Here is an 18,533-nt window from a genome sequence, read left to right as displayed (position 1 = left end):
GTGGTGGCACACAAGCTAACTCTTGTTAGTACTGCACAGAAGAAGTACGAACATGCCACTTCTGAATGCTTTATCATTAAAAAAAGTATGTTCCTTCCAGCTTCTTTCTTCATGCTCCTACTCCATTTGCTATGGCAAACATCTTTCCTGCTGCAACATGCCTCAGGTAAAAAGAAGGGCTGGTAATGGGCAGGGAAGGGGGTGTTCCCCTGACTCTTGCCTGTCCTCTCAGTTATGTAGTCCAGCACCAGGGTAAACTGGAGGGGCGGAGGAGGGAGTAGCCATTGTGTATAAGAACACTCTTGAGGTTGTTAAGTACTCTGCAGTGGTGACACATGGTCTAGAGGTCCTCCATGTGTCGATTGGGGCCAGGGATGGTATTGGGATCTGGCTGGGTTACTGCACTCTCCGCAACCCAGCCATTTTCTGGTGGACTTTGTCTCTGTAGCATTGTTGGGGTCCCTGAGACTTTTGGTCTTGGGTGACTTCAACATCCACATGGAGGTGGAGGTTTCTGGTCTGGCTCTTGAGTTCTTGGAGACCATGGCCTCCTTGGACAAGTCCCAACATGTCAATGGCCCCACCCATGTGGGTGGTCATACGCTGGACCCAGTGTTCTCCGCCGAGCAGAGCGAGTGTGCTCTGATGGTGACTGACGTAGTGTCTGTCCCCTTGTCATGGTCGGACCATCACCTAGTTAGATGCAATCTCACAGTGGCTCTCCCTCCTCATGGGAAGCAAGGGCCTGTTTCAATGGTTCACCCTCGAAGGTTATTGGATCCTATAGGATTCCAGAACACCATGAGAGGGATTCCAGCCAATGTGACTGGCGCACCTGTCAAGGCTCTGGTTGATAGCTAGCTGGCCACTGCCACCAAAGCTGTTGACACTATTGCACCTAAATACCCTCTCCGGCACAGAGATTGCCCTTCGCCCTGATTTAATCCAGAGCTGTGATCAATGAAGTGAAATAGGAGATGGCTAGAGCACATATGTAGGTGGAACCCTACAGAACACAATCAAATAGCTGTCAGGATCGTGACTAAACTAACCTTTACCAATATAAGAGGCTGCTAGTTGATCATACTTCGCTGTCTGGATAAGCGAAGCTTCAAAACAGGAGGCGTAACTCTTCCGTATAGTTTGTGATCTACCTGGAGTTGGTCCTAGTGACTGGCCTCCCACTAGCATCTCACCTGACCAATTTGCAGCCTTTTAAAAATCAAAAGTGGAGGCCATCCACCGGGATCTTACCCCCTATTTGAACACAGCGGATCGAGCAGAGACGTCCATCAGACATCTTGCCTGATGAGACTCAACTACTTTCAGCCTGTGATGTCAGACATGGTGGACAGAGTGCTTGATTGCTGTTGTGCCACTTCCTCCTCTTTTGACCTTTACCCAGCCTGGCTAATCAAAGCAGGCAGTCCTATAACATCTGAATGGGGTATGGCAATAATTAATGGGTCTTTGGCAAGATTCCTCTCTCCCTCAAGGAGACACTCATTAGACTCATTAGGGAGAAACCGAGCTTGGCGGCAGACAATATTGGCAATTATAGGCCCTTTCGGACCAGATAGGCGGGGTATAAATCAAATAAATAAATCAAATAAATAAATAAAAATTCTTTCTTTAGCAAGGTAGTCAAGAGGGTGGTGGCCAATCAATTGCAGGCTCTTCTGGATGAAACCAGTGCCCTGTATCCATTCCAGTTGGGCTTCAGGCCGTGCCAGGGTATGGAAATGGCATTGGTCGCCCTGCTGGATGATCTACTTAGGGAAGTCAACAGGGGCAAAATGTCTCTGCTGGTCCTCCTCGATATCTCAGCCACATTTGATACCGTTGACCATGGTATCCTTCTGGGGAGGCTCTCTGAGTTGGGGATTGGTGGCCTTGCTCTTGCTTAGCTCTGTTTCTTCTTGGAGGACCGTCCCCAGAGAGTGCAGATTGGAGGGAGTTTCTCGGCCCCGTGGAGCCTCAATTGTGGGGTTCTGCAGGGCTTGATAATATCTCCAATGCTGTTTAACATCTATATGAGGCCTCTGGGAGGGCTCATCCAGGCATGTGGGGCTTTGTGTCATCAGTACACGGATGATACTTAGCTCTACATCTCCTTTTTTCCATCAACAGTGGATGCTGTTTCTTCCCTTGAGCGCTGCCTGGGGGCCGTTCAGCAATGGATGCAGGTGAATGGACTGAGGCTGAACCCGGGAAAGATGGAGGTCCTTTGGGTGGGTTTAAATTATTCAAATAAATGGCCACTATACCCCTCATCTTCCGGGTGTATACTCGCTTCCTTCCACCTCCTGCCTTTCCTTGACATACCGTCCTCTATCCCCCTTTCCATTATCAAACTGCTTCTTATGTAAAACATTGCTTATGACTTGAGTCAGGTGGTATGGATGCCCTACTCGAGGTAAATCTCAGCAGCTGTTGTTCACAGTTTCCAAAAAAAAGCAGTGGCAGAGAAGTATCTCTGAAATGAGTGAATGAAGAAACTACACCTCCACGTGGTAATCCCTGGAAGATGAAGATTGGATCATGAGGCAAAGAGTCCAGAACCCAATTCCCACTTTATCACAAGGAAGGCCTTGATGCAAAGAAGAGAGTAGGCAACCCATTCAAGGGAGAACCTTCAGCACCTCCTTATGATCCCCCCCCCCTTAGGCTATGAATGTGGCTTTTCTCACTTATCTAGACTTGGAAGATAAGTTGCTCAACCAAACAAGGATCCTTTAAATCAAGCCCAGAGAAGGGTCTCTAAGTTGCCACACAAGCTTTTCCAGCTTTCATCAGCTCTCTGCTGACACAACAACTCTGTGGTGTGTTAATCACCCTTGCCAGAAATCCCTCAAGAACTTTCCATGGTCCTCACTTTCATGCCTTCTGTTTGCAGACACTGACCGATGTTACTTTTTAAAAATGTGTTTTCTACCACATCTCTTTAGTGTCTAACCAAATCTCTCTCATTTTCCTTCCTTCCTCCCTCCCTCCCTCCCTCCCTCCCTCCCTCCCTCCCTTCCTTCCTTAACTCAGATAAAGTGCACAGCATTTTCAGAATTACCGAGTGCAACTTTTCAAGGGTCACCAAACACTTCAGTGCTAAAATGATCCTCACTTTATTACTGGCAAATGCAGTTGCCAGGATAGGGCCCCCAATTCACAGATATACCCTAGAGTGTTGCTCTTTTGAAGAAAATTCTGTCTCTGGAAGTTGTACCTTTTGCTGTGAAAAATGAACCCCTTGAACAGTCACTACAGTTCAAATTGTGTGTGTGTGTGTGTGTGTGTGTGTGTAAATCAACTTCGCTCAACATAATGAGTTTATAGCAGCAGAGTCAGTGATTCCATTTGCCACCTTGTTATCTAATGCCTACAACCCACCTCATCTGTCCTCCCCCCTCTGCATTTTTGCATATACTGTATGTGTGAGGCTTTGGCTTAGCATGAATATAATCAGTGATTCCAGATATTCAAAAAGGGTGCAGCTCTGTGTATAGATCTATTATGAATTAGGCAACTGTCACGTCCCTCGTTAGCAGACACCACAGTTTAGTACTAATTGCTTTGAAATTAGCTTCATTGAAACAGAGCGAGTAAGGCTTTGCAAGCCATTTCTCACAAGGCAGCAGGAGACTGGAAAAGCTCTCATGCTTTATTTAACGAAAAATCACAATGTTATTACTGGGTGGGTTTTATGCTGGTTTTTTTTTTTTTTTACATTATGGGATATGGATAAAGCACAAAGTCAGATGTTGTTTGCCTCTACATTGCAGATTCCCCCCCCCTCAGAAACAAAGCAAAAAAGCAGGGTTAGATGACACGTTTGGGAAAGCGGGATCTTTTATTCCCTTGAAACAGAGGAAGGAACTCTAGCATTGACAGAACACGTGTTTCACTTGAGAAAGATCTCTTGATCCCATCCTTGGCACGTCCTGATAGCAACTGAGCCATCCTTTCAGTTTCTTCTCCTTTCTTTTTGAAGTGCTGAGGGCCACATTCCTATTGGGAAAATCTGCTAAGGGCTACATGCTGCGGCTAGAACTACTATATGATGATGATGATTTTTAGAACTTTTGTCCATTTCCATTTTTTTAAAAAAGTCACAATGCTTTACAAAAAGCAGTAAGACAAATAACTAAGAACAATAAAGCAATAAAAACAACACACTCTTCAGCAAAATGATTCAAGGCAATGTTACCAGTTACCATTGCTTTTTAAACAAATGACGTTTGTGTAAAAAGCAATGATAACTGGCGATGTTGCCTTCACGAGTAGATACGTCTTTCATCCATCACTTGATACACACTCCATTTCAATTGGGAGACCATTCCTGATAGCAGGCATTACAAAAGAAAAACCCTCCCGCCATGCACCACAACCCCACAAGCTTTATTAGTGCAATGACCAGAACTTCCTATTCATAATGGAATACCAGCTCAGCCTATATGTGAAAAGACTGGGCAGTGTTTGTATCAAACAATCGCACAAGCATGCTGGCATCAAAAGCCCAGGCTAATTCCACCCCTGCCATGTTCTTATCATGTCATGGAGGATAATCAGGTCATGGAGCTTTCAGAAAGAACTTGCCAGGACCTTATCATCATTATGATGACCACTTATATTGATGTTCCACAGGACTTAATATATGGTCCCAATAACTCCAGTCAACAAGTAAGACTCTAATTTCAGCTCAACCGAACCTTAAAAGAGTGTTACAAGGTGCTGAACCAATGTTGGTGGTCAGATTCAGAGGACCTTGAATAGCTGCCGTAAGGTTCGGACTGAAAGCCATAACCCAATTCACCATCCCCACAAAATGGAAACACCAGCCACTCTTATTCAATGGGGTCTCTTCCCATTTCCTCTACAGAATCAGGCTATGGTTCACAAAGAAGAGTGCTAATCCACAACAAACTCAAGAAGAAAGTATGTGAGGGTGTTGCAGAAAGCCAACTCCATTTTCAAATCGGCCCATCCCTGCTAGATATAGTCCTTCTACTGGTTTTAGACATTCCTGTGCTTCGTTTCACAAAAATACCCTAAACTTTCAAAGCAACGTACATGCAAAGATAGGCGTGTGTGCATGTAGGGGGGGGTTTTGGGCGCGAGAATAGCCTTTGTGTTTGGAGGGAAAGCAAAAGAAACAGACCCTTAATTTCTCCATGGTTCTTGAGGAGGTGGCTATAGAAAAAAACAAGCAGCATAGAAATGGCTCTATGTTACCAGCCGACCGAGTTTCAACAGGCCTGGCTTGGCGGACTGATACAGATGATCACGTCCTGAAATTGTGGAGGGTTGAGGAAAAGAGTGCCTTGATTCCTTCCTCCTGTCATTTCATGGGCAATATGAATGAAAATATGGCACACCATAAAAGGTGCCCCTAGGCCAGAAAGCTACCAAGGTTTCAGAACAATAGGTCTGGGGGTTAGAGATGGGCAAGTTCTGGGCTGGGAGGCCAGATATGTTCCTCAGCTCCTTCTGTGGGCCACACAGAGCCAAAAAAAAGAGGGTTTTCCTGGCCATTAAAAAAAAAGGTAAACAGGAAGCTTTTTTAATTTGGGGGATAGTGGTCCTTAAGAAACAATATACAAGGTCCAACAAGTACAAACGTCTGCTCTTAGAAGCTTTCAGGAGCAGAAAAATCTAAATTTGGGGTTCAAACATTTTACCTTCTTTTTTCATTTTTTTAATGGTTGAGCATGGGAGTCTGCTGGTAGACAACAAAAAAAGCTAAAAGAATGGGCAGCCTTGAAAGGTGGGGTGGTTGGAAAGGAAAACTCATGGAAAATAATCACTTGATTATTTTTTATTTTCCTCCCCCCCATCTTGACCCATATCACTATTGTTGCTTTTTATTTTATTATACTGTTTTTATTCTATTTTTTTATTGTTAGCTGCCCAGAATAGACATGTGTCTAGATGGGGGGGGGGGATAAATAAATAAATAAATAAATAAATAAATAAATAAATAAATAAATAAATAAATAAATAAATAAATAAATAAATTGGTGGGGAGCTACCAGAAGGGGAAAGAACTCAAAAGAAAACGTCTTGAGCCAAGTGGGTCATGGAGGCTGTGTTGTGGGTGGGAAGGGATGCATGTGTATTGATCTCTACCAGTTGTAGAGATCAGATTCTGGAGAAGTTGTGGTTTAGATCTCTTGCTGTGGAGCCAGAGGTTGGGAGTGTGATTTCCCCACTGGGCCTGCTTGACAGGGGCCGGACTGAAAGACCCATGGAGGATCTGCATTTATATTTAAAAAGTTGCCATTTTTCACTACACTTCACAGAATCACCCAGCTATCATGCTACCCTGCTCATTCTACGCCTTATAGTCCCGTAAGGTATTTTTTTCCCCAAAGTCATGATCCGTTTTGGGGGCATTGTTTCCCCACAAATAATCTTTCCAAGTTTGGGGTTCAGAGGTAGAGAAGCCCCCTAAGTAGAATGCATTGTGTTTGTTTAGAGTCACCAGCCAGATGTGTACCTTCAACGCCATGGTTTTAATTTTTTAAAAAAACTGCCTCCTGGCTCTTAGCACACAATTATCTTGACCCACAACCTCAGCATTCAGCAAGAAAATTAAACAGGCCAGGAGATTACCCCTCTTCACCTCCCCCCCTCCCGCTCAGCTTCACCCCCCCCTCCACTCAGAATCCAGTCCATAAAGGAGGCCTCCACATCCTCGTTATCTGCAGCCTCATTGAACAAAGTGGGATGCTTTGATCGCCCAATTTGCAACTTACCCCCCCCCCCTTTTGCTCGAGATCCCACCCCTGACCAGCTCACCCCTGCCAATGGGCGCCCTCTTCCTTGTGAAGTCAAGGGGAATCTATTTTGTTTGTAATAAAGCTGATTATCATAGATAAATGCATCTAATTAGTCTCATTTGCTAACATGCAAGCCTTTTAATTGCAAGCTGAATAATTTGACTGATCTGCATATGCAAATGAACAAGGGGTTCCACGATGTCAGTCTTTAACATGATTTCTCTAGAGACAAATAACTCTTGATATTTCAGCAGCGGGTGTGATATATTAATTTGCACAGGCAAATAACTTTATTTGGGATGGGAGGCGCTGTCAGGCTTGTTTATGGAAAGCAACAAGCGGAAGATGAGCGCCTGGGCACACTCGGGGTGTCCATGGCTAAGCAAAATTAAACAGCTACTGGGGAATTTCTTGCGCACCTGACAGCTTTTCTTTCTCTCTTGGATTATTATTATTTTTCGTGACTTCAAATGTTCCTTAGTATCTAGGGCACTGGTTTTAGGTGATTTTGGACCTAAATCCACCCAACACGAGGAGGAATCTTTAAAAAGCTATATCCTGGAACATACAAATTATAACACAAAGGATGCTCCTCCTTCCGTCTTTTTCTGTGTCTTTGCTGGCACCGTTTTACCTCCTCCCCCACCCATCATGATTCATAATACGATGCTTTGCCTTAAACCGTTTGGATGATTGTTTTCTAGAGCAGATGGCCGAGGCGGCTGCTGCGGCTGCTGTTCAGCACACAGGGCTACAATTTTTGGGCCAGTTGCATGCTGGGATTTGTATGTCCCTTCTCCATCTGGATGCACGGCGCATACTAATTACACAAGCCTCAGGATAGATAGCTCGACGGACGTGGTGATTTGAATTTCAGGCTGAGGCTGCAATCCTCAACACATTTCCGCAGATGGAAACACCACCAGACAATGCAATAGCCACTGACCTCACTTCCTCATCAACATGCCTAGAATTGCACTATGCATGAATCAATCACCCTAAGCATGAGCTTATGGATGACCATCAGTTTCCTTTCTTTTTCCCCCCTATGACAATGATTCCCAACCTTGGGTAACCCAGGGGTTCTTGCACTGCGCCTGCCAGAAAGTCCGGCCAGCACAGCTGATGGCAAAAGCTTCTGAGAACTGCAGTACAAGAACACCTGAGTTGGCCAAGGTTAGACCCACTGCTCAATGACATTCCACTAGTGCATAGCGTTTCAAAGTTCTGAGCCTGTTGGATAGCTCAGTGAGCTGGAGTACCTGTCAGCACAGCCAGGATTCTTGAGTTCAGTTTTACACAGTGCCTCCTGGGGGTGGGGGGGGGAACACCCAGCCTGTATAGCCTTGGGCAAGCTGCATCGTCCCAGGCAGAAGAAAGGACTACGTAGTAAAGCACTTCTGAGTATTTTATGCCTAGGGTGTTCTGACAAGGGTCACTGTAAGTTGAAATCAACTTCACGGCACACAATTTGCTAATTAATTAGGCTGTTTTTCTGTAAGTAAAACAGCACAACGAGAAGCTCCAATATTTTTGAAAAATTATATTCGCCCACTAGGTTCTTAGATCCTTGTTTCTTTTGGCTTGGGCAAACCGGTAGAGAGGCACTTAACACAGTCCTTATTTCCGTTAAATTATACAGCAATCAATTCATTGCTATGAAAAGGTAAGTTCCAACTTATTTGGATAATTATAGGTAAAGGTAAAAGTTCCCCTTGACAATTTTTGTCCAGTCGTGTTCGACTCTAGGGGGCGGTGCTCATCCCTGTTTTCAAGCCATAGAGCCAGCGTTTTTGTCCGAAGACAATCTTCCGTGGTCACATGGCCAGTGCGACTTAGACACGGAACGCTGTTACCTTCCCACCAAAGTGGTCCCTATTTATCTACTTGCATTTGCATGCTTTCGAACCGCTAGGTTGGCGGGAGCTGGGACAAGCGACGGGAGCTCACTCCGTTGCGTGGATTCGATCTTATGACTGCTTGGTCTTCTGACCCTGCAGCACAGGCTTCTGCGGTTTAGCCCACAGCGCCATCACGTCCCTTGGTTGGATAATTATAGGCCTATATTAAATGTCATTGAATTCTCCATTTTTTGGTTGCTGTGGGTTTTTCAGGCTCTTTGGCCGTTTTCTGAAGGTTGTTCTTCCTGACGTTTCACCAATCTTTGTGGCCGGCATCTTCAGAGGACTGGAGTAGGAACTCTGTCCATGCTCTGTGCTCTCCATTATGTATTTATTTTTGATTTTTTTGGTCCCCGATGACTTACCTGGTTTTTTTAAAAAATGCATCCTAGAGTGGTCATATTGACCAGATGAGTGGGGTATAAATAAATAAATAAATAAATAAATAAATAAATAAATAAATAAATAAATAAATAATGAAGCAACTCTACATTCTTGAAAAGTTACTTTATTTGACTACAATGCCTAGCAATATCCAGTTAGCATGGCTCCCAGTCCTGCTGGCCGGGGGATTCTGGAAGCTGTGGTCAACAATGTGATTTCCCTAAGGTTGGAAATATACCCAGATCTACAGCAAATCCACACAGCCATCCAACAATCGGTTGAAAAATCAGCAAGGAAAAAGCCAGCAGGAAAAGAGAACAAACCAAATGTCACAAGCAAAGAAGCAGCGAGACTCCATAAACATCCTAATAGTGCCTTGGCACAGAGAGAAAGTGAGCAAGGACTGCTTCTTTCTGGCTTCGGTTGGGTCGTTGCCTGCAACCCTCTCTCTGCAAATGGATCTTATAAATAGTTAATCCACGCCATGGTATCCCCTTGGTTAGAGCAGCATGGCATGACCGACATTGGGCAGCTGTTAAAAAAAGCTTTGAAAATTTCAGCTAGCATAACATTTGGATGGTCTTCTCTTGTGGAAAGGGGAAGGGAGAGCAAGAATCATTCTGGCCCAGACCGGTTTGCACTGGCTTCATATTCTGGGCGAGCTACCAAGAGGCTCGTTTTGAGCTTTAAAGTCCTATATAGAATGGCTTGGAGCCATACGTACAGTGCAATCCTAAATCAAAGATGTGCCAGCTGTAGGGGGTTTAGGATTGGCAAAAGCTTCTTCTGCTGGCAGAAATCCTTTTAGGCCAGAAGAAAGGCTCTAGGCTGGGAAAAGTTTGGATTTAGCAGAGTTTCCACAGGCCTAGTGCCAGCTCAACAAGTCCTTGGCCAGTTAAAATTGTGCTCTGCGTTGTATTCAGCTCACATGGAAAGAAATGGGCATTAAGGTACAATGGATGATCAACCTGTACCCCTTTAATTAAAAAGTTTCCAAGCCCTCAGGGCAAAAGCATTCTATTCCTTCCCCGGCACTCACTCTGCATGACTGGAGAGAGAAAATGGTGGCAGATTTTTTAAAAAATATTAGATACAGTACATTTTAGGCTTGTCCATTATTTACTTTTGGCCTAGATGAATTTGGCTTAATCAGAAATGAAGCAGGAAAGTGACTCACAGAATTATGTAAAGCCAACTATTTGTGCTATGTTTATACTTTTCTCAGCCACTGAACATATAATTGTACACGCTGATGTCACCAGACAGCTAGTAAAGAAATCATATATATAACCAGAAGTGGAACATGGAATAGTCGTGCTCTTTCTGTCAAAAAGAGATCAGACTTCAACTGTGGTACTGGCTATGAACAATTGTCAACAATTAGAGTAAAGCTGAAGAACAACATTAAAACAATCATAGTGCCAAAACAGCAATGCAAAGTGTGCTGCTTATATACTGCCCCATAGCACTTAAAGCACTCTCTGGGTGGTTTACAAGTTAATTATGCAGGCTACATAGCGTCCCGCCCCTGCTTGTGAGCTGGGTACTCAATTTACCAGTCTTGGAAGGTTGAGTTAACTTTAAACCAGTTACTTGTAGCCTCAGATTGAACTCCGGTAATGAGCAGAGTCTTTACTATACTTTAACCCCCGTGCCACAAGGCTCCTAAAAGAATCTAAATAACATTCAGGAAAAATTGAAAGAGCCTCTCAAGAAAAAAATTGAATTGTCGTACTAAACTTAGTTCACCAAGAGCCAGAAGAGTAGACTTTTGGTCTAGATGGGCGGGATAGAAATCCAATAAATAAATAAATAAATAAATAAATAAATAAATAAATGAATGAATGAATGAATGAATGAATGAATGAATGAATGAATAAATAAATAAATAAATAAATAAATAAATAAATAAATAAATAAATAAATAAATAAATAAATAAATAAATAAATATGGATTGGAAGGAGAGATATTGGCCCAAATCCCCTTGACTAGTTACACTAGCATAATGCAAAGAAATGTAACTTTGAGAGGCAAATTACCTAAGTTTTGTGTTTCAGTGTGTAACTGACAATCTATGGTGATTTCTTAACTTGTGGCAATTTACCTCCATAAGGTACACCATTTTTACACCTATGCAGGAGGATTTTGGCTACTTGTAAAGAAGGATGGGGAAAAAAACAAGCAGAAAGATCTTGATGAATAAGTTACAGGCTTAGTTTTCAAGAATTGAGCAAGGCTGTTCATGGCAGGACTTTTCATAATTCTTTGTGTCACCATAACTCAGAAGTGACTTGATGGCACATAATATCTTGTGTTTTATATTTTGTTTTTCTTCCAGGGAGGTCAAGGTAGAGCCTATTTCCATTTTATTCTCACAACAATCCTTTAAGGAAGATCAGGTCACACTGACTTGGACATTCATGAGGCTGTAGTATGAATAAGCCAGTTTCCCAAGCTTCATTCCTAAGAACATGAGAACAGCAGTCAGATCAGAACAAAAGTTTGACGTCTTCCAGCGTTGCTGGTGCTTCTGGGAAGCCCATGAGTTTCCCATGTAGATCATGGTCTCCTTATTGTGGCTTATAAAGAATGGCATTCTGCAGCACACTGCTCCTGATCATGGAGGCTCCACTGAAAGTAACAGTTATTCATAGACTTAGCCTCTATGAATCCCCCTCTTTTGAAGCTATCAGAATGAGCAGCAGCCACTACATTTAAGTCACCGAATACAGAAAATTAATAACGTGTATTTGTACTTCTTTTTGATTGTCTACTGGAAGGTTTTTTTCCTTTTTACTTAATCTCTCCATCTTGTATTTGATTTTAAAAAAACCCTCACCCTTTAGTCACAATAGCATGTTTGCGCATTTTGAACCCCCAAAGCATAGTCCATTTATGACAGAAGTGCTCTAGTTTGTAGATTAGGATGATCAGAGAGTTGCTTAAAATAGAAATGAATATTTCTTGATAAGCAAATTTTGTTTCTATGGCAACCACATTTAACTACTCTTTGGCAGTATGATTAGGGTTAAGACACACTGTGATACTTTGAGAAGAATTTCTCTGTTTTATGTATTCAATGTCTTCCCAAATTTCTTTCCCACTTTGAGATGCACTCCAATTCAGAAATTGTAATTCCAATGACCCCTTGCCATGTCTTACACAGTTGGTCACAAAAGCATTAAAACGCATTAAAGGTTCCTTTCTATATTGCATGGTAAGGCATGGCTCAGCCAGAACCTACACTTGACTTAAAACTTTGTTGTTGTTTAGTTGTTAAGTTGTGTCCGACTCTTCGTGACCCCATGGACCAGAGCATGCCAGGCCCTCCTATCCTCCACTGCCTCCCGGAGTTGGGTCAAATTCATGTTGGTTGCATCGATGACACTGTCCAGCCATCTCTTCCTCTGTCATCCCCTTCTCCTCCTGCCTTCACATTTTCCTAACATCAGCGTCTTTTCCAGGGAGTCTTCTTTTGAAACTTAAACTACTTTTAGATGGGCGGGATATAAATCAAATAAATAAATAAAATAAATAAGTACTTACCTTTATTTGCTCCAGATGCCACATGAATGGCACCCACACATATGCTCTTCTGCAAAAAAAAGTTTTTTGTTTTAATTTTTATTTGTTTAGACTTATAACCCGCCCACTAGTCTTCGCGGCTTCCAGAAAAATAAGCATAGAAACAGAATTAAAATAATGAACATATAAAAAACCGAAAACTCCTTATAAAAACCTCCAGTCTACCAAATATGCCAAGTTCCTTTTTGAAGGTACAATTCCTAGAATTCATAACTCTAGCACGGCCAGTAGTCATGCTACTGGTGGGGATTCTGGAATTCGGAGTTAAAAAAAATATCCCTGAACATTCCAAGGTGTGCTTTGAGTATCATGTGTAGGAACAAACACACCACATGCTTAGTTTTCCCTGATATCTAGACAGAGACGCACTCTTGGATGTGTGTGACTGTTCATGTGTGTGGGGGATATAAGAGAAGCGGAGTCCCCCAAATCAAAGAGACGACCAGTCCGAACTCATGCTCGACCTTCTTGCTAGTGTTCGTGGCTTCATAAAAATAAATAAATAAATCCCCCAAAGCTTACAGGATTCTTTTGAACCAGACTGTTATTACCAAGTGGATGGCACCGCTACAGATGCTTAATAGGAGAAATATTACTTGAAAGGAATATGAAATTAGCTAATTAGGGAATCCTGAGCCTAGGTGGATTTAATGGACTGGCTAATTACCAGCTCTGGTAAGCTGAGGCGGTAGCAATATAAACAGCGCTTGAGATGCTAGTGCTGTCGACGGCCCAGTGCAAGGCGGAGGCGTGTGTGCGCGCGTGTGTGAGTGCGTGTGCATGTGTGTGTGTGTGGTGGTGTGTGTGTGTGTGTGTCCAGAGAGAGCCCCCTTGGAGGTATTTTGGGCTCCCTTTCCTCTTGTTTCATCTCACACCTCACAGACCGGACAAAACAATTAAGGAGGGAAGGCCACGAGAGGTTCTTCCTCCACTCTGGAATGCTCAGGAGCTCCTCTTAGGGGATATTTGGTAGGATCTGTGAGGAGGGAATTTGCTAACCCTCCTTGGGGCTCTTTTTTCTCTCTCTCTTTGCCCCCTCCCCACATCAACAAAGCTCCCAATGCCCTCCCCATCTTTCCTGCAAGGCAATGAGGCAGTCAGGCTGCACCTCTGCAGTCACATCCCTTCCCATAAGCCTCTGTGGCAGCGGGGGCCCCCCCTTTTTTTCTCCCGTTGCCGTGGCAACGGGAATGGTGATGCTCACTGGAGCTGACACTGTCCCAATTTAAACCCCCTCCCTCAGTAACGCCTCTCTTCTCTGTCTTTCTCTCTCTCCCTCTTTCCCATCACGCCTGCCGTGCTTGGGGAAGACGGCAGGGGGCAGCTCTACCTCAGGGCTGCTGGGAGAGGCCCCCCCCCAGCCATCACCCAAATTAGAAACAGTTGCCTTGAAAACGTAAAGGAGTGCCGGCACTGCTAAAGGAGTAACATGGATTTATGCCTCTCCCCTTATGCAGAGACAGTGCACGGAAGCAGGAAGAGGAATAGTGCATGGGTGGGAAGAGAAGGATGGCAACCATCCTTTCTCCTGTTTTTTTCTCTTCAGCTTTTCCCATATGTAGTTCCTTGTCTATCCAAGACAAAATGGCATTTTCAGAAAGAGAAGGAAGGCACTTAGCCCCAAGTAAAAGAGGGAGAGAGAGAGAAAAAGGTAAATACAGTATTACTTAAAAAGAAGGGTGGAAAAGTAAGCTTTCAAGTCCTTTAGAATGCTTCAGAGAGCTGGGCCTTGGACATTTTGAGAAAAGAAAAGGAAGAAGCGACGGATCGTGGCCAGATTGTACAGCTATGGGAGCTCTATTTCCATAAACTCCAAAATGGAGACTCGAGAGAGAGAGAGGTGTGATGTTAATGAGGTTGCACCTTGAGCGCTGGAGGATCAATGGCTGATCTCCCTCTTTACAGACAAAGGGCTCGGAGCCACTCAGCAAACAGTCCCTTTGCTGTCTTTTAGCGGAAGCATATGGCCCCTGTGTTGGTATGGACCAGAAGCGCATCCAAATAAGCCATGGTCATTAAGTCCATTTGTCATGGCAATGGGCTCTTGTCATCTTGCTGCTCGAAAAGGCAAGCCGGGCAGAAGGCTGCTCCTGTGACAGGACGGAGATGTGGTGCTAAGGCACAGAAGTCGGACGGTGTTCCATAATGTTAACTGTTGAACAGTAAAGAAAAAAACATATGTGTATTTGCACCTTGTGTTGAGTTAAGAATGCATAAGGCATTTCTCAGCTGAGTAAGACATATCTTTCATCATCTAAGCTCCATCAAATGATGTAATTTCATTTTTTTTTTGAGGGGATCGAATATGGATCAAAAGAAGTGTGCTTTGCTTGGGGATAAAAACAAATTCTTGCTGAAAACCCAGAGATTTAGGTTTTTAACTTCGCATTTGAATCACTATAGGTCTAAAACGGATTGAAATCCAAGAAAACATCTGCAGTTTCCTTACCCTTGAGGAGTGCTGTTATTTGTAATTATTAACATTTGCTGAAGGAAACGAACCCGTCTTGTATATTCCTTTCTTTAAAATATGGTAAGTGAGGAGCAGAAGGAGCAATAAGTGGATCACATAAATAAAAGAGAAACAGCAGCATTTCCCCCACCCCTGATTTGTTCTTAGTGTTCCTTTCAGCCTGAGTAAAATGAAATGAATTTAATATTGCACCAATAAAGGGTGCTTGATGGGGTGATGATGGAGAAACGACGACTTGGACAAAACCACAACATGTCTCTTGTGAGCTGTGTTTGTAAATATGCTGGACACGTTTTAAAAGGAGTGTCATTGTGTTTCCAAGGGGGTACCGGGCATTGTCATTCCTCTATGCAGTTCAGATAGAGCTGTCCGTTCGGAAGGGGAGAATGGCTTCAGCAGTGAAGGGCTGTGTGGCGGCACCTTTCCAAAACAGCGGTTTAATGCAATGTTATTATTTTACTGTTTTTGACAGTGAGGATTAGGTGCATCCTGGCTTTTTCATTTTGGGCACCAAGCCTCTGACTCCCAAACCTTTCCTAGATGCTTATACGGTAAAGCCCTGGCGTTTGATCACATTAACTGCAAATACAACAATCCAGCAGGAATTATAGCTTTAGTATGCTCTGTTTGTCTGAGGTTCCCATTACGGCGTCCTCATTTTTCAATGGATGGAGACGTTTGTAGAATCCTTTGCTGGTGCTTCAAACATAATTTGCGAACAGTTTCAGATTCATTTGTGCTGATGCACTATCAGCATAAGCAGTCCAAAGATACATGAAATGTCTGTCTTATTGTCTGTCTAAGCATTGTTCTCTTATCTCTCTGCTTTAGGAAAAAGCATTCAAGGAGTTAGACCATTACTAAATAAAAACGCACCAACCCGAAGAGCAGTAGGGGGACATTGCTAAAGCAAGCAGAAGGGAACAGGTAAAAAAGAGATTAAAAATGACAGCTGTATCCGATTCAAGTGGATTATAAAGCACACTCAAGCCATCCATCTGAAGACCATCCCAAGAAGAAGGTCTCCATGAATCCATGGAAACTCAGGGGTGAAGGAGCCACAGGAGAATTCCAAAAGGAAAAATTCCTGATTCTAGGGACAGTGACCAAGAAGACCCTCTCCTCGGTGTTCACCCATCTTATCTCAGATTATAAAGGGAGGACACAAGCGATGATGGCTATGTGCTGTTTCCACTGTAATGTTGGCTATAAGTGGGTGTGATTCAGCTTTCACTGAGTCAGGTTCAAGTCTTCGCATGGGGAGGAGGAAGAGAAAGAGAAGGACCTTTCCTAGAAGCTGATTTTAGCTCACCTTCCTTTAACTCTGTGGGGCGTGGTGGCATTGCGAGTTAAACCACAGAAGCCTCTGTGCTGCAAGGTCAGAAGACCTGCAGTCGTAAGATTGAATCCATGTGACGGAGTGAGCTCCCGTCGCTTGTCCCAGCTCCCGCCAACCTAGCAGTTCGAAAGCATTGTAAAAATGTGAGTAGATAAATAGGTACCACCTCAGTGGGAAGGTAACAGCATTCCGTGTCTAGTCGCACTGGCCACGTGACCATGGAAACTATCTTCGGACAAACTCTGGCTCTATGACTTGGAAATCAGGATGAGCACCGTGCCCTAGAGTCAGACACAACTGGACTAAATGTCAAGGGGAACCTTAACCTTAACCTTCCTTTAACTCAAGAGTGATATTCTTAGGGTTGCTGACCTCCCTTCCTCTCTTTGCACTCTTCCTTCTTGACTATCTCTGAGAAAGGACTAAGATGTTCTCTTGCCTTTTTTCTTGAGCAGACATGCTTTGTTAATCTTGAACTAGGATTCCTGTTTATCGTTCCTATCTCAGGATTTTCTCCCACCAAACACTAGCTGTTTTATTTTGCTTAGAATAATGTTTGTGAACATAGTTTGTTTCCAAAGGAGGTGCTTGCTGTGTTCAGCCAAGCATTTGATATTTTGGCTTGAATCCATAAGCTGATGTACCTAGCTGCTGCTTGGGGCTGCTAACTCTGATAACATTATTCCTACCAGCTTCCGGAGAACATATGCAAGAAAAATGACGCTATTTCACTCCGACCCCACTTATAGGTTTCCCGGTAGCATCCGTTTGGCCAAGGAGAGAACAGAATGTTGGATCAAATGAGGTCTTCTGATCTTTTGCTCTAAAATCTCGGGTCCCTAGATGTTCTTGGACTACAACTCCCAGGAATGCTGGCTGGCCAGCAGAGTTAGTGGTGAAGGCTTCTGGGAGTTTTACAAGAACATCTGAGGACCCAAGGTTGGGAACCATGCCTCTAAAGGCAGGCCTGAAACTGGCTCTCCTTTTTTATTGCTTCATTCAGAAAATTAGAGTCTGGCTGAATGAGAGTCTGATAAACAACACCTGGAAGACGAGGCAGAATTTATGAGGCCACACTGGCCTTTCAGGTGGCTGCCAGTCAGAGTTGAACCTACTTAATTTTGCACCTGAAGCAAGAATATGAAATTGCTTCACCCATGTTCTTTCATGGCTGGTACTCGAGTAAAAAGATAATTATGCAAATAGGAAGAAACAAGGTTAATAATAACACAATGTTTATGTTAGTTGTGGGAACATTAGCACACACCACCCAGCACTGATGACACGAACAATTTTAGCCATATGTATTTTAGACTTTCTCTGGTGGCACAAAGCAATCACTATTTTTGACAAGAGCAGTATGTTTGCGTGTAGGGGAACAGGCAGCACAGAACCATGAATATATATCTTACTGCACAAAGTTTAAAATCTGCTGTCCTGTTGCTATTCCTGCCAACCTAGCAGTTCGAAAGCATGTAAAAATGTGAGTAGATAAATAGGTACCACCTCGGTGGGAAGGTAACGGCATTCCATATCTAGTCGTGCTGGCCATGTGACCATGGAAACTGTCTACGGACAAATGCTGGCTCTACAGCTTGGAAATGGGGATGATCACCGTGCCCTAGAGTCGGACACGACTGGACTAAATGTCTAAGGGGAACCTTGAACCTTTACCTTTTTATTCCTCATTCAGTTTGAAGTTACAAGTCCCATTCAATTATTTCCCATCGGGAAAAACTCACTACGTGTAGTGGGGAATAGCTACCCAGCCACTTTCTCTATGTAGAAAATGACAGGTCTGCAGCAGAGATGCTCCTGTTCATATATAGGCTCAGCACAGAAGTTGAAAGTGGTGACAGTGGGGGAACAGCTAGCTTATCGAGGAAGGGAATGGCTTTTCCCAGTGGCACTGCATGCATAGAATAATGAATACGGTAAATTACATGCTGTGAAATTGATCCTGACTCATGGCAACCCTTGCCAGAGTTTTCTAGATATAGAGTAACCAAAAGTGGTTTCACTTTCCATTTTTTCAGGGGACCCCTGGGACTATGCAGCTTGCCCAAGTCTACAGAGG

The 18,533-nt window shown here is 43.6% G+C and overlaps 1 long non-coding RNA gene across 1 annotated transcript; it reads right to left on the bottom strand.

Moving 5' to 3' along the window:
• Window positions 1–9,162: 9,162 nt before the first annotated feature.
• LOC144588711 (uncharacterized) lies at window positions 9,163–13,758 on the bottom strand. Its single transcript, XR_013544389.1, has 2 exons — window positions 12,606–13,758; window positions 9,163–11,522 (listed from the first exon to the last, which is right to left on the bottom strand). It is a non-coding gene; the product is annotated as an uncharacterized LOC144588711 (long non-coding RNA).
• Between the last annotated feature and the right edge of the window lie 4,775 nt (window positions 13,759–18,533).

This window comes from Pogona vitticeps, chromosome 4 (assembly GCF_051106095.1).
Source record: "Pogona vitticeps strain Pit_001003342236 chromosome 4, PviZW2.1, whole genome shotgun sequence".
Classification (NCBI taxonomy): domain Eukaryota; kingdom Metazoa; phylum Chordata; class Lepidosauria; order Squamata; family Agamidae; genus Pogona; species Pogona vitticeps.
This window is presented reverse-complemented; position numbering and strand designations above follow the sequence as displayed.